This window comes from Pristiophorus japonicus, chromosome 14 (assembly GCF_044704955.1).
Source record: "Pristiophorus japonicus isolate sPriJap1 chromosome 14, sPriJap1.hap1, whole genome shotgun sequence".
In the NCBI taxonomy this organism is placed as follows: domain Eukaryota; kingdom Metazoa; phylum Chordata; class Chondrichthyes; family Pristiophoridae; genus Pristiophorus; species Pristiophorus japonicus.
Genome location: NC_091990.1, coordinates 6620635 through 6641741, shown reverse-complemented (window position 1 = coordinate 6641741; position 21107 = coordinate 6620635). Strand labels below are relative to the sequence as shown.

Sequence of the window (21107 nt, the reverse complement as noted above, 5' to 3'; positions counted from 1 at the left end):
GGAATTAAGGGTTACGGGGAGAGGGCGGGTAAGTGGAGCTGAGTCCACTGCCAGATCAGCCATGATCTTGTTGAATGGCGGAGCAGGCTCGAGGGGCTAGATGGCCTACTCCTGTTCCTAATTCTTATGTTCTTATGGTGGATCAAAAAATTTCGAGCCTCAGAGAGAGGAGGCAGATGCTGAAGTACACTGGGTGCACACATTTTCGACGAAATATCCACCTATAATGCTAAACGTAAAATTGAATGGCTCACCCTTAGCCATGGATCTGGACACTGGCACTAGGCAATCCATCATTCATGAGTAAAAAGATGTTTGAGAGACTGTGGTGCAACAAGGCATTCAGACCAGCTCTGAGACCCATACACACGAAACTGAGAATGTACATCAAAGAGCTTATCACTGTCCTGGTCAGTGCCATGGTCAAGGTCACCTACGAGGGCACGGTGCATGAACTGCCACTCTGGATTGTCCTGGGCGATGGCCCCACACTGCTTGGAAGGAGCTGGCTGGGCAAAATCCGCTGGAACTGGGATGACATCCGAGCACTATCACATGTCGATGAGGCCTCATGTACCCAGGTTCTTAACAAATTTCTTTCCCTTTTTGAGCCAGGCATTGGAAACTTTTCCGGGACGAAGGTGCGGATCCACTTGGTCCCAGAGGCACGACCATTCACCACAAGGCGCGAGCGGTACCTCACATGATGAGGGAGAGAGTGGAAATCGAGCTGGACAGGCTGCAATGTAAGGGCATCATCTCCCCAGTGGAATTCAGCGAGTGGGCCAGCCCGATTGTTCCAGTACTCAAAAATGATGGCACGGTCAGGAATTGGTGTGATTATAAAGTAGCTATTAATCCTTTCTCACTACAGGACCAATACCCGCTACCTGAGGCAGACGACCTATTTGCGATGCTGGCAGGAGGCACGACCTACATGACGCAGGAGCTGGAGTCTTCGAAAGGCCTCACCTGCATCAATACGCACAAGGAACTGTTCATCTACAACAGATGCCCGTTTGGAATTCGGTCGGCTGCAGCGATCTTCCAGAGAAACATGGAGTGCCGACTCAAGTCGGTACCACACACGGTGGTCTTTCAGGACAACATATTGGTCATGGGTCGGGACACCGCCGAGCACCTACAAAATCTGGAGGAGGTCCTCCACCGACTGGATCGGGTAGGGCTGCGGTTGAAGAGATCAAATGCATCTTCATGGCAACAGAAGTGGAGTTTTTGGGGAGAAAGATCGCAGCGAACAGCATTCGGCCCACAGACGCCAAGACAGAGGCTATCAGGAACGCGCCCAGGCCACAGAACGTCATGGAGCTGCAGTCGTTCCTGGGACTCCTCAACTATTTTGGTAACTTCCTACCGGGGTTAAGCACCCTTTTAGAGCCCCTACATGTGTTATTGCGCAAAAGTGAGAACTGGGTGTGGGGGAAAAAAACAAGTAATTGCTTTTGAGAAAGCCAGAAACATTTTATGCTCCAACAAGCTGCTTGTATTGTATAACCCGTGTAAAAGACTTGTCCTAGCATGTTACGCGTCGTCGTACGGAGTCGGGTGTGTATTACAAGCTAACGTTGCGGGGAAGTTGCAACCTGTCGCCTATGCTTCCAGGAGCTTGTCGAAGGCCGAGAGGGCCTACAGCATGATTGAGAAAGAGGCATTAGCGTGTGTGTTCGGAATAAAGAAAATGCATCAGTACCTGTTTGGCCTCAAATTTGAGCTAGAAACCGATCACAAGCCCCTCACATCCCTGTTCGCTGAAAACAAGCGGATAAATACTAATGCCTCAGCCCGCATACAAAGGTGCACACTCGCGCTATCAGCGTATAACTATACCATCCGCCACAGGCCAGGCACCGAGAACTGTGCGGATGCTCTCAGTCAGCTACCATTGCCCACCACGGGGATGGAAATGGCGCAGCCTGCAAACTTGTTGATGGTGGCACAGCCCGCAGACTTGGTGATGGTCATGGAAGCATTTGAAAATGATAAATCACCTGTCACGGCCCGCCAGATTAGGACTTTGTCATGTATTCAACCAGCATTGTGACCCATGTATAAACTGACCTAAGTTGTACACCGTGAGAACACTGACCACTAGGTGGGAGACACTCCTAACCTGGACCTTCAGGTATAAAAGGGGAAGCTCCACCCACCTTCATCACTTGAGTGCTAAGGAATAAAGGACAGGTCACAGACTGACCTTCTCTCAAGCATGGGCCTTGTGTGCATTTATACTGTGTAGTAAGGACGTATCAATGGCGACAAGAAACTGGGATTTAAACCACGCGAGCATGGCTACTAGCAGAACAGACGAGAGGTACTGTGCTAAGGAATGGTTGGGACAGAGATTCAACATTGTTAAAGCAGCACACAGTTCTCCAGGCAGACAAGGGCAGTCAGGCATGCCCCAACATGTAGTCGAACCCAGAGGGGGAGTTCGACAGAGACAATGGCAAGCTGAACAGCGATTCACGCCATTGCAAGAGACAATGCGGCCAGTAATGGGGCCATCAACACCTGTTAATGGTGCACTCAAGGACAATAACAGGGGCAGTCAGGGACGATCGACTGGCAAGGGACCTTTTGTTTCAAAACGCAACTCATGCTGGAGGCATGGAGGCATACATTCAGCCGGAGTTTGCAGAGATGAGCAAAATACCTGCAAAAATTGCAGAAATGGACACTGGGGGAAATCGCTGGAAGCTGAAGTTCAGCAAGTTCATGTGGAGCACGTATACAGTTCATACACCAGGACGCCACCGATAATGATGAAAGTGCTCCTCAATGGCATCCCAGTATCAATGGAGCTAGATACGGGGTCCAGCCAGTCCCTGATGGGTATCAAACAGTTCGAAAAGTTGTGGGCATCCAAGGCCAGGAGGCCAAAATTATCGCCGATTGACGCACAGCTACGGACTTACACAAAGCAGATCATTCCGGTGCTAGGCAGTGCCACGGTAGTCGTGACCCACAAAGATTCGGAGAACAGGTTGCCACTCTGGATTGTCCCAGGGGACGGTCCCACACTACTGGGGAGGAGTTGGCTTGCTGTCATGAACTGGAAATGGGGCGATGTCAATGCAATTTCCTCTGTGGAGCGAGTATCATGCTCACAGGTCCTGGACAAATTTGACTCATTATTTCAACCCGGCTTTGGCACTTTCATGGGGGCCAAGGTAGTGATTCACATAAACCCGGACGCCAGACCAGTACACCACAAGGCCAGAGCGGTGCCGTACATGATGCGGGAAAAGATAGAAGGCGAATTGGATCGCCTGTTGAGGGAAGGCATCATCTCGCCAGTCGAATTCAGTGACTGAGCGAGCCCGATTGTGCCGGTGCTCAAGGCGGATGGGTCGGTCAGGATATGTGGCGATTACAAGACACCATCAATCGGGTGTCACTCCAAGACCAGTACCCGCTACCGAGAGCGGAGGACCTCTTTGCGACGCTATCCGGTGGCAAACATTTTTCAAAATTGGACCTGACCTCAGCTTACATGACCCAGGAGCTGGCGAGTGAGTCGAAGAAGCTGACCACCATCACGACACACAAGGGGTTGTTTGAGTACAACAGATGTCCGTTCGGGATTCGCTCGGCCGCCGTGATCTTCCAACGGAATATGGAAAGCCTCCTCAAGTCGATTCCAGGGACGGTGGTTTTTCAGGACGACATCCTCATTACGGGTTACGATACTGAAGAACACCTCCACAACCTGGAGGAGGTGCTACGCAGACTGGACCGGGTAGGTCTGCGACTGAAAAAGGCGAAGTGCGTCTTCCTAGCTCCAGAGGTAGAATTCCTGGGGATGAGGGTAGCAGCAGACGGGATCAGCCCTACTGCATCCAAGACGGAAGTGATCCAGAGAGCACCCAGACCCCGTAACACGACGGAGCTGCGTTCGTTCCTGGGGCTCCTGAACTATTTTGGTAACTTTCTTCCCAAATTGAGTACGCTGCTAGAGCCGCTACACGTGCTCCTACGCAAAGGTCGCGAATGGGTCTGGGGGGACAGCCAGGAAAGGGCTTTTAATAGAGCACGCAATTTGTTATGTTCCAACAATCTGTTAACGCTATATGATCCATGTAAGAAACTTGTGTTAACGTGCGATGCGTCGTCCTATGGTGTCGGGTGTGTGTTGCAGCATGTGAATGCCAAGGGTCAGTTACAGCCGATAGCTTATACCTCCAGGAGTCTGTCCCAGGCAGAAAGGGGCTACGGGATGATAGAAAAAGAGGCGCTCGCATGTGTATATGCGGTAAAGAAAATGCACCAGTACCTGTTTGGCAGGAAATTTGAGCTGGAGACAGATCACAAACCCCTAACGTCCCTTTTGGCCAACAACAAGGCCATAAATGCAAACGCATCGGCCCGCATACAGAGGTGGGCACTCACGTTAGCTGCCTATGACTACACAATTCGGCACAGACCGGGCACCGAAAACTGCGCCGATGCACTCAGCAGTCTCCCACTAGTCACCACTGAGGGGGCTACCGAGCATGCTGCTGAGATGGTCATGGCTGTTGAAGCTTTCGGAAGCGAAGGCTCACCCGTGCAGCCCGTCAGATTAAAGTCTGGACAAATAGAGACCCGCTATTGTCTCTAGTCAAGAAATATGTCCTGAATGGGGACTGGGCAGCCACGTACAGGGCATGCCCTGAGAAATTTAAACCGTTTCACAGGCGCAAGGATGAACTCTCGATTCAGGCCGATTGCCTACTGTGGGGAAACCGCGTAGTCATGCCCCAGATGGGCAGAGAGGTGTTCATCAGAGAACTCCACAATGGGCACCCGGGCATTGTCACGATGAAGGCAATTGCCAGGTCACACGTTTGGTGGCCAGGGATAGACGCAGATCTGGAACTTTGTGTTCGCGGGTGCAACACGTGTGCCCAGCTGGGCCATGCGCCCAGGGAAGCCCCCCTTAGCCCCTGGCCATGGCCCGCCAAGCCTTGGTCACGCATCCATGTGGACTACGCAGGTCCTTTCATGGGGAAAATGTTTTTGGTTGTAGTAGACGCCTACTCCAAATGGATCGAGTGTGACATTTTAAATTCAAGCACATCCTCTGCCACGGTAGAAAGTCTACGGGCAATGTTCGCCGCCCACGGTCTACCGGACATCTTGGTCAGCGACAATGGCCCGTGCTTCACAAGCACTGAATTCCAGGACTTCATGGCAGGCAATGGAATTAACCATGTTAGAACGGCACCGTTCAAGCCGGCCTCAAACGGCCAGGCAGAACGAGCAGTGCAGATAATCAAACAGGGGATGCTCAGATTCCAAGGGGGTTCCCTACAAACCCGCTTATCACGCCTCCTGTTGGCCTATAGATCCCGACCACACTCGCTCACAGGGGTTCCACCTGCAGAGCTCCTAATGAAAAGGACGCTCAAAACCCGATTATCCCTTATACACCCCACCATGAAAGAAATTGTCGAGAGCAGGCGCCAGTCACAATATCACTACCATGACAGGAATGCGAGGGCGCGATGTATTGATGTAAATGATCCTGTTTTTGTCCTCAACTACACTGCAGGGCCCAAATGGCTCGCAGGCACTGTGGTTGCCCAAGAGGGAAATAGGATTCTGGTCGTTAAACTTACCAATGGACAAATCTGCCGCAAACATGTGGATCAAACAAAAAGGAGGTTCAGCAGAAGAAGCAGAGGAAGAACACGATGTAGAGTTCACTCCACCACAGGTGACCGAACACTGGAACCAAAGGGAGGAGAGCCCAGTCACTGTGGGCAGTCTGGACAGGCCTGAGGTACCGCAAACAGCAGACACTCAGGCCAGCGCCCAACAACCGGAGCCCCAACTCAGGCGCTCTACAAGGGAGCGTAAACCACCAGAGAGACTCAACCTGTGATCCCAATAAGACTTTGGGGGGGGGGGGGGGTGATGTCATGTATTCAACCAGCATTGTAACCCATGTATAAACTGACCTAAGTTGTACACCGTGAGAACACTGACCACTAGGTGGGAGACACTCCTAACCTGGACCTTCAGGTATAAAAGGGGAAGCTCCACCCACCTTCATCACTTGAGAGCTAAGGAATAAAGGACAGGTCACAGACTGACCTTCTCTCAAGCATGGGTCTCGTGTGCATTTATACTGTGTAGTAAGGACCTATCAGACTTGGACCAGCCAAGATCCTCTGCTGTCCCTGGTAAAAAAACTGTGTATTGCATGGGAGCTGGGCCAGAGCAAATCAAGCCGTTCCAGCCATTCAGGCAGACTGCCTGTTGTGGGGTAACCGCGTAGTGCTACCAAAAAAGGGCAGGGAGGCGTTCATCTCTGATCTCCACAGCACACACCCGGGTATAGTAATGATGAAAGCGATAGCCAGATCCCACGTGTGGTGGCCCGGTATCGACTCTGACTTTGAGTCCTGTGTATGGCAATGCAGCATGTGTGCTCAGTTATGCAGCATGTGTGCTCAGTTGAGCAACGCGTCCAGAGAGGCACCACTACATTTGTGGTCCTGGCCCTCCAGACCATGGTCGAGGATCCATGTCGACTATGTGGGCCTGTTTCTCGGCAAAATGTTCCTGGTGGTGGTGGATGCTTTTTCAAAATGGATTGAATGTGAAATAATGTCGGGAAGCACCGCCACCGCCACCATTGAAAGCCTGAGGGCCATGTTTGCCACCCACGGCCTGCCTGACATACTGGTCAGTGATAAGGGGCCATGTTTCACCAGTGCCGAATTTAAAGAATTCATGACCCGCAATGGGATCAAACATGTCACCTCGGCCCCGTTTAAACCAGCCTCCAATGGGCAGGCAGAGCGGGCAGTACAAACTATCAAACAGAGCCTTAAACGAGTCACAGAAGGCTCACTCCAAACCCGCCTGTCCCAAGTACTGCTCAGCTACCGCACGAGACCCCACTCGCTCACAGGGATGCCCCCGGCTGAGCTACTCATGAAAAGGACACTTAAAACCAGACTCTCGCTGGTTCACCCCAACTTGCATGATCAAGTAGAGAGCAGGCGGCAGCAACAAAATGTAAACGATGGTCGCGCCACTGTGTCACGGGAAATTGATCTGAATGACCCTGTGTATGTGCTAAACTATGGACATGATCCCTAGTGGATCGCAGGCACGGTGATAGCTAAAGAAGGGAATAAGGTGTTTGTCGTCAAACTAGACAATGGACAAATTTGCAGAAAGCACCTGGACCAAACGAGGCTGCTGTTCACAGACTGCCCTGAACAACCCACAGCAGACACCACCTTTTTCCCACAACACACACCAAAAGGATCAACGACACCACGCCGGACCAGGAAATCGAACCCATCACGCCCAACAGCCCAGCAAGGCCAGGCTCACTCAGCAGCCCTGCAGGGCTAACAACACGCCAGCCCAGCGAGGGCACAGCCAACACACCAGAACAGACATTTGTACCGAGGCGGTCCACCAGGGAAAGAAAGGCTCCCGACCGCCTCACCTTGTAAATAGTTTTCACTTTGACTTTGAAGTGCGGGGAGTGATGTTGTGTATCTGTAAAGCATGCACTCCCATGTTCCGCCACCAGGGAGCTCATCCCCTGAAGTCCCAAGGGATCCCAGCATCCCTTGGGAGCACTGTATATAAGCCGGCCCCTGAGGCCTGTTCCTCACTCTGGATTGTCTTATTAAAGACTGAGGTCACTGTTACTTTAACCTCCCTGTGTGCAGTCTCATCTGTGTTAGGAACACAATAATGGGAGCTTCCCCTCACCCCTTTACAAGGACAGCGACATCAGGGAGTCCATGGCCAATCATCAGGTCATCATCAAAGGCGGTCCCTCGTATTGAGGATGACTTGCTTCCACGCCAAAAAGGGATGAGTTCACAGGTGTTTCAATGAAGGACCTAATATTCCAGGTCCCGAACTATATGTTGAAGGGTGGAAGATACCTGTGCGTGGATTTTTTTAACGTGGGGTGACCGTTGCACACCAGCCACCACACGGGCTTGACAGAGCGAGGTCTTGGTCCAGTGGCAAGAGTTAGCCAAGATGACTGGAGACCAGCTCTGCTGCACAGACCCAGTGTGCGCACACATTGAATTGATCAGGCACCGCAGTGCTATCAGAGTGCCCCAAAGTGCTCGACTGTGACGTCTTTTGTGGCCTGGCCATCATCACTGGGGAACTGCTGCTCTTTGGAAAAGGGGCCCTGGGGTCCCCCTGGAGTACTTTTTAGTGTAAATTAGTTGGGGAGGGACAATGGCAGCAGCCAGGAGAGCGGGAGGGAGGTGAGGGGAGAACTGGGCAGAGACGGAGTCCCAAACTGCAGCACGTCCAACTCACCCGCTGTCAACCGGGAAAGGGGCGAAAGTGGGAAGGTGCAGGACTTCTGCTCCAAACTTCATGGGCCGCACACTGGATTCTCTTCCCTTTCACTCTCACCCTGTCTTGTATTTTCCCCACATCCTCCATGCAACCTTTTGCAAATGCTAAAAACCTTTGTCAGAATCATTGTTTGAGCCTTTAATTGCCAAAGTCGAGAATTTTCAGTTCCATCTGCAGCCAGCCACGCACCTTCTTTAAGTGGCTACATGCCTTGACATTTCCCCCAGCAGGCTTTACGTGCTGCATGCTCACGATACTTTGCAGCCCTCGCCTGTCAGTCACGGCACCCGGCTGTACCAGCTCGTTGTAACCCACCAACCCAGGAACATTCCCCTTACCTGCTTCAGTGACTCCAGTCTCTATGGCCCTCCGCCTTCCCCACTGTCAGAGCCTTCCCCCCCCTCGATCCTACTCTCTGGGACCCCCTCCTTAAACTCCTACACGTCTCCTCTGCCTTCGAAACCTCTTCAAAGATTCCTTTGATCAAGCTTTTGATCACCCATTTCTCATTTCTTTTCTGGCTCAGCACCTGTTTTCCACATGTCTCTCTGTAAAGCCTCTTGGGATCTTTTCTGCATTAAAGGCATGTTCCAAACGCAGATTCTTAATGTTTTTAATGATCCAGATCCAAACTGAAACGGCAAATGTTCAGGTCCTCCTGTTTTATTGAGCCTCTGCAATAAAGAAAAGAAAGACTTGCATTTCTATAGCGCCTTTCACGACCACCAGACGTCCCAAAGCGTTTAACAGTCAATGAAGCACCTTTTGGAGTGTAGTCACTGTTGTAATGTGGGAAACACAGCAGCCAATTTGTGCACAGCAAGCTCCCGCAAGCAACAATGTGATAATGACCAGGAAGAATGTTCCCAATGTTGGGGAAGTCCAGAACCAGGGGACACAGTCTAAGGATAAGGGGGAAGCCATTCAGGACCGAGATGAGGAGGAATTTCTTCACCCAGAGAGTGGTGAACCTGTGGAATTCTCTACCACAGAAAGTTGTTGAGGCCAATTCACTAAATATATTCAAAAAGGAGTTAGATGAAGTCCTTACTACTAGGGGAATCAAGGGGTATAGTGAGAAAGCAGGAATGGGGTACTGAAGTTGCATGTTCAGCCATGAACTCATTGAATGGCGGTGCAGGCTAGAAGGGCCAAATGGCCTACTCCTGCACCTATTTTCTATGTTTCTATGTTTCTATCTGTTTTTGTTATGTTGATTGAGGGTTAAATATTAGCCAGGACACCGGGCATAACTTCCCTGCTCTTCTTCAAAATAGTGCCATGGGATCTTTTACATCCACCCGGGAGGGCATACGGGGCCTTGGTTTAACACTGTAATGTATTTGCTTCATGGGTTCTTCGCTTAAGAATTCATAGCAACATATTGCTATTAAGATCTAGTTAGTTTATTAACAAAGGTTCAACAATCACACTACACATTACCAGTTCATTCACCAGGCTCACAACTGCATACCTCATTGTTGGATGACCGAGACCCAACTGGCTGGGGTTTTATTGAGTCTTGTGAACATCACATGACTGGCTAAGCCACTCACAATGCAACTGCTTTACAACATATTCACAGGTGCATACATTACAAACATCTCAACCAAAAGATGGCACCTCCGGCAGTGCTGCACTGGGAGTGTCAGCCTGGATTTCTGTGCCCAAGTCCCTGGAGTGGGGCTTGAACCCACAACCTTCTGACTCAGAGGTGAGAGTGCTGCCCACTGAGCCACAGCTAACACAAGGCAAGCAAAACTGGTTTTATTTCTGAGCTTATCTCAAGTTGACACTGCTATTTAACTCCAGATTTAGTCTAAAGCTTATCCCATCATGAAGCAGTTCCGGTTGCTTTGTAAACCCAACCCAAGTACAGATTTTTTCAGCCAAATGCAAAGTAGAGTTTCTGTTTTTCTACCAGTTTCACTTCACTTGAGGACTGAAATACAACAGGATTACTACTTTCAGTTCTTTAAAACCCGTATAGTTCCTAATTATGCGATATTGAACCTTTAAAGCGTGCCTGCACCCATAGCGTGGGGGTGGGCCATGCTAAGTTTTACCAAATAATACCCACCCCCTCATTTTCCGAAGCCACAGACAGAGCAGAGCCCGCCCAGAGAACGACTCACTTGGCCAAGGATTGCAAAAGCTGCCTCAGGAGCAGTTCTCCAAGGCCCGCAGCTTGCCAGAAAGGGGAAGTTGTGGCAACAAGAGCGAAGCAGCATGGTGGCTCACACCGATACAGTGAAGACACGTGGACAACATGGCTACTTGTGATACGGAAAGGGTCGGAGTCCCTGATGCAGGATGTGCACCAAAGAACGGTGTCCCTAGATGGGGCTGAAGGCCACTGTGCCGTAGGAGCACAGGGTGCCAGCTTCATGGAGGGAGGTTACTGACCAACCGACTGACAATACCATCACCCCGCTCTCTTGTACTGGTGTCCAAAGGAAAGAGGGTTGCTCAGAGGTCTGCTGGTATTAGGAGGAAGGTGAAGGTAACTATACTCAAGTTAGCTCGTATTGCTTGCTGCGCCCATCAACTATGGCACAAAAAAATGAACAAAGCAAACCAAGCACAGATTAATAAGGCCACAATAAATGGGAAACCATGCTCAAGCGTTTATTTCTAGAGGGCTAGAATTGAAAAGTAGAGCAGTTATGCTGAACTTAAATCGAGCCTTGGTTAAACCACACTTGGAGTACTGCGTACAGTCTTGGTCACCATATCATAAAAAGGATATAGAGGCACTGTGAGAATTCTTTAAACCATTTACAGAACCGCAGATATCAAGACAAAACAATCAAATCCCAAGGATTACCAGAACAGCAAGGTTATACCGATCAGGAAAGGGTGAGCAGGCTGGATCTATTTTCTCTTGAAAAGTGAAGGCTTTGAAAGGCTTTGATCGAGTGGATACAGAGAGAATGTTTCCACTTGTGGGGAAGAACATAACTAGAGGCCATCAATATAAGATAGTCACCCAGAAATCCAAAAGAAATTCAGGAGAAACTTCTTTACCCAGAGAGCGGTGAGAATGTGGAACTCGCTGCCACAGCGAGGGGTTGAGGCGAATAGTATCGATGCATTTAAGGGGAGGCTAGACAAGCATATGGGGGAGAAGGGAATAGAGGGTTATGCTGATAGAGTTAGATGAGGAAAGATGGGAGGAGGCTCGAGTGGAGCATAAACGGCAGCATGAACTGGTTAGGCCGAGTGGCCTGTTTCTGTGCCGTCTATCCGATGTAATCATATGTGAAAACTTAACTTGGGTCCTTCGCACACACCCATTCATTCTGCCAAAGTTGCACAACACATTTTTCTGGTGGGACTGGCAGCCGAGGAACGCGGTATGAATGTTGAGGTGGGGGGGATTGCTTATTGGAGGCAGTGGCCATGGATGCCGAGGACATCCCTGCTCTCCGAATAGCCACCTGCCCAAGGGTATTTCTTGAACTCCTGCAAGCAGCATGGACTACTGAATAATGTCCACGGCTGCATCCTGGTTAAAGGCCACTGGCCAGCAGAGTGACCTTTCTATGGTCAGATACCACCTGAACATTAATTGAGTGAAAATTCTTCCTGGTCATGGAGGCCAATGGGGGAGATATGCTGATTCCCACACAGATACTATCGACAACACCCTTGCCCCCGAGGCAGCTTTTCCATCCAATGAAGCCCTGTCTCAAAGTGCTCTGTGTTATTTCCCCAAGACAGGAACAGAGCGGTAAGTAGTCCCCCAGAATTCCCAGCCCACTACCACCCCATTCTTGCCGACAAAATGTGGCCCTGTTTTCCTTCAGTCCTGCATCACACACCTTCTCAAAGGCCTGAATCTTTCAATGGCCAACGGAAAGCATGGGCTCAAACCCCAGGTGATTGTACCTTTGAAAATCCCTGTGGAGAAGTGGAGCCTTGGCTCCACACCCCTACCTAACAGTGGCTGGGCACCCTTGCTGGCTTGGTCTTACCACCTCTCCCTGACCATGCCTTCTTACCCTGCCTGGCTGTGACTCAGGATTCTGCAACTCGAGAATTGTCAGAGTGAATTTGTGGCCCATCAGTTCGCTGTTAGGATTCCCGACACACACATACCTCAGGAGCCTCTTATCAACAAAGGCAGACATTGATGCGGAGATTCAACACCGCCTCCAGTGCACCAGTGCAGCCTTCGGCTGCCTGAGGAAAAGAGTGTTTGAAGACCAGGCCCTCAAATCTACCACCAAGCTCATGGTCTACAGGGCTGGAGTAATACCCGCCCTCCTGTATGGATCAGAGGCATGGATGATGTACTGAAGACACCTCAAGTCGCTGGAGATATAGCACCAACGATGCCTCCGCAAGATCCTGCAAATCCCCTGGGAGGACAGACGCACCAACATCAGTGTCCTCGCCCAGGCTAACATCCCCAGCATTAAAGCACTGACCGCACTCAATCAGCTTCGCTGGGCAGGCCACATAGTTCACATGCCAGGCACGAGACTCCCTTAGCAATTGCTCTATGCGGAGCTCCTTCACGGCAAACGAGCCAAAGGTGGGCAGCGGAAACGTTACAAGGACACCCTCAAAGCCTCCCTGACAAAGTGCGACATTACCGCTGACACCTGGGAGTCCCTGGCCGCAGACCGCCCGAGGTGGAGAAAGTGCATCCGGGAAGGGGTTGAGCTCTTCGAATCTCAACGGCGCGAGCGTGAAGCGGTCAGGCGCAGATAGCGGAAGGAGCGTGTGGTAAATCAGTCCCACCCCCCCCCCCACCCACCTTCCCCCGACGAATGTCTATCTCACCTGTGACAGAGTCTGTGGTTTTCGTATCGGACTACTCAGCTACCAAAGGACTCACTTCAGAAGTGGAAGCAAGTCTTCCTCGATTCCGAGGGACTGCCTATGATGAAAATGACTTTGGGCTCATTTAATTGTAATAATGATCATTCAATTGGAAATTTATAGAAGATCGGTGTTTTAAGTGTTCCTGTGATGGGAAACAGGTTCGTACTTTGAAAGCTTCAAAGTATAGTCAGGAGTTGAAAGGGTTGAAGTGGAAAATCAGAACCAGAGGAACTCGAGAGCCTGCCTTTGAAGCTCATGTTACGGTATCTAGGCAATTGGAAATACCGGTGTGATGAAATCACTGCATTGCAGTCCATTCTGTGAATTCCTGACATTCAGTTCCTCAGAGTTGCCTGACACATGAATGCTACACTCGCTCAGGACATGTGGGCAGAATCTGCTCTCGCCGAGAAAGACAATTAGTGGAAGCATCTCTGCGAAAGAACATGGCCATTTTGGGTGGGTCTGCACAAAACACCGTGTTGCCTGTTTCTCTGGACCAACTCCGGAGTAGCACACAGCGTGTGGGCAAATGATTTAAGTACAGAAGTTGGAAAAGAAGTGAATTAGTTTTGATGTGTACTCAGTGGTAGAATTTACTGGGCTGTAGCTCTGACCCGCTGTTCTGCATTAATGACATGGCACCAGTGTGAAAAATGGCACTTTGAGTCAGCCATTTGGGGGGGAACAGAGTTTAATTAACAAGAACCTGACAGTTTTGTCCCCGCTGTCTCAGACACGCAACATCAGCTGAATCATCAATGTCTCCCGGACATTATTAATTGCCTTGTAAAGTGAGGAATCGTTCTCAGCCTTTCAAGTCTTGTCGGATCCCAGACATGTTGGAGTTGCCCAGGTGAACAATCCTTACTTTAACAGTTCAAGTACAGCCTGTGGAACATGCCTTAACGTGAGCCGATTTGTTTTTTTTTTGTGTAAGCAGAGGTCTGACTAAAAATACATTTTAAGAGAAAACAGCGACAGTGCCAGACACTGTAACCACAACACAGGAAGGCCCCCCCTTGCAATGGCAACAGAAAACGATCCCATTGCAGCTGGAAGGCTCACGTGCTAACGTTCATTTTTAATGTAGACAATTGAGCACAAGTATTATCCGCTGAGTGGGAACTGGCTGTGGCAACACAATCTCTTTCAGCACAGTTCCCATCAGCTGGTGCATCAGCATTCCTGCAATGTCCGCCTCCCCCACCCCTCATGCACATGGAATGTTTGCAACAATGGCATGTTTCAGGGATCATTGAAGAATGAAGTATTTGTGACCATGTTAAATCGTGCCCCTAAAGTGCTCCTAATAAATCCCACATACTCCACATGACTTGCTCCGAGTGGCACCGAGGGTGATTTGCACCGCGGCAGCTGCAGACGTCCTTGCTTGCTTTGACCTCACAATACTTTCTTGTCTAATCTCTGACTCCCAGTGCTCTGTATGCAAATGAGAGCATCCGGAACAATACAACGAGTGTCAGAATTTTAACATTGCAAAGCCAATTGGCATTATTTTCGCGATTCACTTCACTATATACATGCATTATCCCCCTCACCCCCACACATAAAACAAGCAGTGTTCATGCTTACTGCTCAGGCTACCCAGAGATTAAAGAGTTTGCTCGTTATGAAAAAGTGTTTGGTAAACCTTTTTTTCTCTCTGTTTGGGAAGGGCATACGCGAGAGAAAGATTTGCATTTATACCTTTCACGACCGCCATACGTCACAAAGCGCTTTACAGCCAATGAAGTACTTTTGGAGTGTAGTCACTGTTGTAATGTGGGAAACACGGCAGCCGATTTGCACACAGCAAGCTCCCACAAACAGCAACGTGATAATGACCCAGATCATCTGCTTTAGTGATGTTGATTGATGGATAAATGTTGGACCAAGGACACCAGGGATAACTCCCCTGCTCTTCTTCCAAATAGTGCCGTGGGATCTTTTACGTCCACCTGAGGGAACAGACGGGGCCTCGGTTTAACATCTCATCCAAAAAACGGCACCTCCAACAGTGCAACGCTCCCCCAGTACTGCCCCTCCGACAGTGCAGTACTGCCCTTCCAACAGTGCAGCACTCCCTCAGTACTGCCCCTCCTACAGTGTGGCGCTCTCTCAGTACTGCCCCTTCGACAATGCAGCACTCCCTCAGTACTGCCCCTCCTACAGTGTGGCGCTCTCTCAGTACTGCCCCTCCGACTGTGCGTCGCTCCCTCAGTGCTGCCCCTCCGACAGTGCAGCACTCCCTCAGTACTGCCCCTCCAACAGTGCGTCGCTCCCTCAGTACTGCCCCTCCGACAGTGGGTCGCTCCCTCAGTACTGCCCCTCTGACAGTGCGTCGCTCCCTCAGTACTGCCCCTCTGACAGTGCGTCGCTCCCTCAGTGCTGCCCCTCTGACAGTGCGTCGCTCCCTCAGTACTGCCCTTCCGACAGTGCAGTGAGACAGCAGAGAAATAACCGGGTAGATTTTACTCTTTGCCGCCTGGGTGAAGCAGAGAGCAGAAAGACTTGTGGGGCAGCTGGTGCAGAGGGTGACCTCTGAATGGAAGCTAATTCACACAGGCTCTGTATGCAAATGAGAGCATTTGTGAAGCCCCATCATGATGCGATCCTCCGCCACCAGACCTTTCTGTGCTTTCCCACATTCTACCCGACAGAAACTAGAGGTGATCCAAAACTCGACTGCCCCATGTCCTAACTCGCACCAAGTCCTGCTCACCCATCACCCCCTGTGCTCGCTGACCTTCTTTGGTTCCCGTTAAGCAATGCCTGGATTTCAAAATTCTCATTCTTGTTATCAAATCCCTCCATGGCCTCGCCCCTCCCTATCTCTGTAATCTCCTCCAGCCCCCAACCCACCGAGATACCTGCGCTCCTCTAATTCTGCCCTCTTGAGCATCCCTGATTATAATCACGCAACCATTGGTGGCCGTGCCTTCTGTTGCCTGGGCTCCAAGCTCTGGAACTCCCTCCCTAAACCTCTCCACCTCTCTCCCTCTCTTTCCTCCTTCAAGACGCTCCTTAAAACCTACCTCTTTGACCAAGCCCCTGCCCTAATTTCTTCTTATGTGGCTCGCTGTCAAATTTATTTGTTTTGTCTTCTAACATTCCCGTGAAGCGCCTATGTTAAAGGCGCTATATAAATACAAGATTTTGTTGTTGTTGTTGTTGTTGTTGCTTCCCCCAGGCAACGCTTAGCACCCAGGTGGCAAAGACTGGAAAACCTGCCCTAAGATGTTTTGCAGCAAATGGGGTTTTGGAACGATTGTTGTGGGGTGCTTGCTGACAGTTGGGTGAGCTGGTCCAGGAAGCTCCGCCCCACAGCCTCAGTTCCAGGGCTGGGCCAGGTTAGCTGGCATTAGCTGGGGCGCTGCGGGAGCCCTCCGTTGGTCTCAGTGTATCTGGGTGGGGCAGGGAGAAGAAGAAATGGCATGCTCTTCCTGACCCCACACAACTCTGTGTCGCACCTCTCATTGAGCCCTTTCAGCAGTCCCTTTCATTGAGACGTACCAGATTCTGAGGGGGATTGACAGGGTAGATGCTGAGAGGTTGTTTCCCCCGGGCTGGAGAGTCTAGAAACAGGGGTCACAGTCTCAGGGTAAGGGGTCGGCCATTTAAGACTGAGATGAGGAGGAATTTCTTCACTCAGAGGGTTGTGAACCTTTGGAATTCTCTGCCCCAGAGAGCTGCGGATGTTGAGTCTCTGAGTATATTTAAGACAGACATCAACAGATTTTTTGATAGTAAGGGAATCAAGGATATGGAGATAGTGCAGGAAAGTAGAGTTGAGGTCGAGGATCAGTCATGACCTTATTGAATAGCGGAGCATGCTTGAGGGGCAGAATAGCCTACTCCTGCTCCTAATTCTTATGTTCTTATTATGATCTTTATGGACCACGGGTTACGCCTTTCTATGTGTCACAGAAGTGGAATGTGGGATCCTGAACTGGAAAATCTACCACTCGGGGCGTGCTGCTCCCAGTCACGATTCAGTAACTGACCTTTGCACTGTAAGAGCAGCAGGTCAGGACCAAGCTCAACTGCAGGGAGTTCCAGAGCTCGGGGCCCAGGCAACAGAAGGCACGGCCACCGATGGTTGAGCGATTATAATCAGTGATACTCAAGAGGGCAGAATTAGAGGAGCGCAGACATCTCGGGGGGTTGTGGAGTTGGAGGAGATTACAGAGATAGGGAGGGGCAAGAGCCATGGAGGGATTTGAAAATAAGGATGAGAATTTTGAAATCGATGGGTGAGCGGGACTTGGTGCAAGTTAGTACACGGGGTAGCTGAGTTTTGAATCACCTCTAGCTTACGTAGGGTAGAATGTGGGAGGCCCCAGCAGTGTATTGGAATAGTCAAGTCTAGAGGCAACAAAGGCACGTATGAGGGCTTCAGCAGCGGATGAGCTGAGGTAAGCGATGTTACGGAGGTGGAAATAGTTGTGCTGCGGATAACTTCTCCGGAAGTGTGGCGGAATCCCTGTTTCGGGTGTAAATTGGTTCCGTTTGTTACGGCGGCAGAGCAGGAGGAGTTACGAGGAAACGCAGCCCTTCCCTCATTTCTCCATGGGGGCGGCGCGACATTTGCAGGGCAAGTAAACCTTTCCCCGCTGCGTTTCCCACTGCAGCGCAAACTGAATAACGATATCGTATATCGGCTCGCTGCCTGTCACCCTCAACACATAGACACACATTTGCATATACCTGAACATACAGCATTGCAAACATCCAAGATTCACCTGTGATTAAATGTCAAGACTGTCAAACTTGCATCGCAGTGCAGACTGTGCTGTTAGCTGGGTAACCAGGGGTCGTACCGCTGCAAGCTCGCTTCAAAATACACTCTTCATATTTGTGCGGTCATATCTATTCATGTTTCTGGGCTCAGAAATGCTTTGCACGGATGTGGAGCAAACACATGTGGCTTTGTTCAGTAAATGTTCCAACATTAGAAAAGATCAGAATAAACCCATTGATACCGTGTCACCACTGCCGGAGGGAAATGGGGGATTTTTTTTGTCCCACATACATGTTGATCCTCTGTTAGTTCACCTGTGGATTGTTATCATTCTTTCTATATTGGTAAAACTGCTGTAAATAGCAGCCTGGGGCCGGCGTTAACTGTGACATCTCCTCAGTCATCAGATACCTCCTGATGGGAGAAATTCTCCGTGAGCCGACTAGCAGAGAAAAGCCAGTCCATCTCTGACATCGCCAAAGTCTGAGGCAGGCGACTAAATAAATCTCCAACCAGCTGCAGCAGTTTCTCAGGAATAGATAAACGGCCACATAATTATAAATCTCATTACATCAGCTAATACTGGGAACGTGATCTGATACTGTTATAGTTGCTACCGAAGCTGAATCAAGCAGTGTTTTTCTAACTGTATTCTCAGTAATCGTGATAACCTGTTATACCCATCACCCCCTGTGCTCGCTGACCTACATTGGCTCCCGGGGGTTAAGCAGCACCTCCATTTTAAAATTCTTATCGTTGTTTCCAAATCACTCCTTGGCCTCCTTGCCCCTCCCTATCTCTGTAATCTCCTCCAGCCCCACAACCCCACGAGATGTCTGCGCTCCTCTAATTCTGCCCTCCTGCCCTTCCCCGATTTTCATCGCTCAACCATTGGTGGCCGTGCCTTCTGTTGCCTGGGCCCCAAGCTCTGGAACACCCTGCCTAAACCTCTCCGCCTCTCTACCTCTCTTTCCTCCTTCAAGATGCTCCTTAAAACCGACCTCTTGGACCAAGCTTTTGGTCACCTGAATTTCTTCTTGTGTGACTCGATGTCAAATGTTATTTGATAATGCTCCTGTGAACAATAGTGGAGTCAAGGGTGATGGGGAACAAGCAGGAAAGTGGAATTTAGGCCAAGATCAGATCAGCCATGATCTTATTGAATGGCAGAGCAGGCTCGAGGGGCCGAATGGCCTACTCCTGCTTTTATTCCTTCTGTTCTTATATGAAGTGCCTTGGGACATTTTATTATGTTAATAGCGCTATATAAATGCAAGTTGTTTTTATATAGGAGGCAAAAGATTTAAGATACATCAATGCTCTATCTTGAATTCATCTAATTGAGACTTGCCATAACATTTTTTAACATTAAGACCGTGTAATTGTATTAAATACTCCTTCCTTGTGTTTGGTACCACCAACCTTCCACTCGGCTCCACAGCCCCGATCCAAGGGCCCAGATCCAAGGGCCATTCTCACAGACCTACCACAAGGCAACTCGATAGGGCAGAAGTTGTGAGGCCCCACAACCAGCGTGGAGCCTTGCGAGACGGCTACAACCTGATTCTGCTGTCAGCGCTGGTGACCAGCAAGCCTGCACCCTGCCAACAGAACTTCAGAATTCTTGTCTCAGCATTCTTATTTAGACTTCTTTTCTGCTTTTTTAAAATAACACTTCGGGCTAGAAGTTCCGTTGGATACCACTCCTCGCGTGTTGTGCTGCAGGGGGTGCCAAAGGGTTTGCAGCCACGAGCGTCGGCATTAGCGCCGCTCGGCAAATTCCGTATGCCGGTACCGACGGTGCTGAGCAGTATCGCCCGGGAGCGCCATGCCAGATGTGCCATGGAGGCAACATTTGGTTTGCCTTGCACCCGTAGCGCCTCCTAGTGACCCCGCCAGAGAAAGCCGGCGTGCAGAGCTGTCCCGGGGACGCTAAGGGAAGGAATTACTGCATGAGGTAAGTGTGAGTGATATTTATTTTTGCGATTTAACTTTATTTGGGGTGAGTAATATATCGGGAATGTTTTTGTGTTTTTTGTTCCTACTCTTGTTGTTTGCAGGGAGGCCCCTCTCGGGGCACTACCAGACCGGCTCTTTAGCTCGGGATATTCAGCTGCACCCCCGGCCTCGCGCCCTTCCCTTAGTGCTCCGCCCCACTCTCAGGGCGCAACCACTGAATTTAGTGGCTGCCATCGCTAACCATTTCCCAGCGTTAAATTTACCATCCGTCCGACATTAACGCCTTAAAAACCCTCCAACCGAATTTCCAGCCCTTCCTCTTTCTCTTTCCATCCAGCTCTGGCTCCAACAATGCTCACTAGCTGACAAACTCTGAATTGAGGCCCACTAAATAACAAGGAGCCCCAGGTCTGCTGAAGACCAGAGTCTGTGAAGAAGAGACTGCAGAACAGACACACGCATATGGCCCTGAGCAGAAGTCAGAAAAGCAGATGAAATTATGTACTTTTTCTATAAGTTTGAAATAGAAATTAAATTCTTCTTCTATCCTCAAAAATATATACTGTATGCCTATCGATCTCCCACAGCAACGCACACACAGAGACAAGACCCGGTGTAGTCTACGGGTCAAACAAGTTCGGGGCCACAGAATATCGAGGCCAGCATTTATTGCCCATCCCTAATTGCCCCTTGAGAAGGTGATGGTGAGCCGCCTTCTTGAACCGCTGCAGTCCGTGTGGTGAAGGTGCTCCCACAGTGCTGTTAGGGAGGGGGTTCCAAGATTTTGACCCAGCGACGATATATTTCCAAGTCAGGATGGTGTGTGACTGGGAGGGGAACGTGGAGGTGGTGGTGTTCCCATGCGCCTGCTGCCCTTGTCCTTCTAGGTGGTAGAGGTCGCGGGTTTGGGAGGTGCTGCCGAAGAAGCCTTGGCGAGTTGCTGCAGTGCATCGTGTAGAGCAACAAAGCATTTATTTTGCAACTGTAATTCTGGCAAACTGAACAATTACAAATTTGATTCAATTTCTTGCTTGTGGTGATGAAAGGGTTACATCGGAGATGAGCATCATGTTGCTGGAAAAGACTTTGCGCACACCCAGCAGAGTTTCTGTTATATTGTACAATCCAATATGTTTTAGAGATTATTTGCAGTAAATATCTCTGTGATTCTTAGCAAATTTTGAAAATAAGATTATTTGCAATTCACTTAATC

At 50.0% G+C, this 21107-nt stretch overlaps 1 protein-coding gene across 3 annotated transcripts in view; it reads left to right on the top strand.

The window, feature by feature from the left end:
- pacrg (PARK2 co-regulated) overlaps positions 1 to 21107 on the top strand; it is a 350906-nt gene that overhangs the window by 312592 nt on the left and 17207 nt on the right. The window lies entirely within an intron of this gene.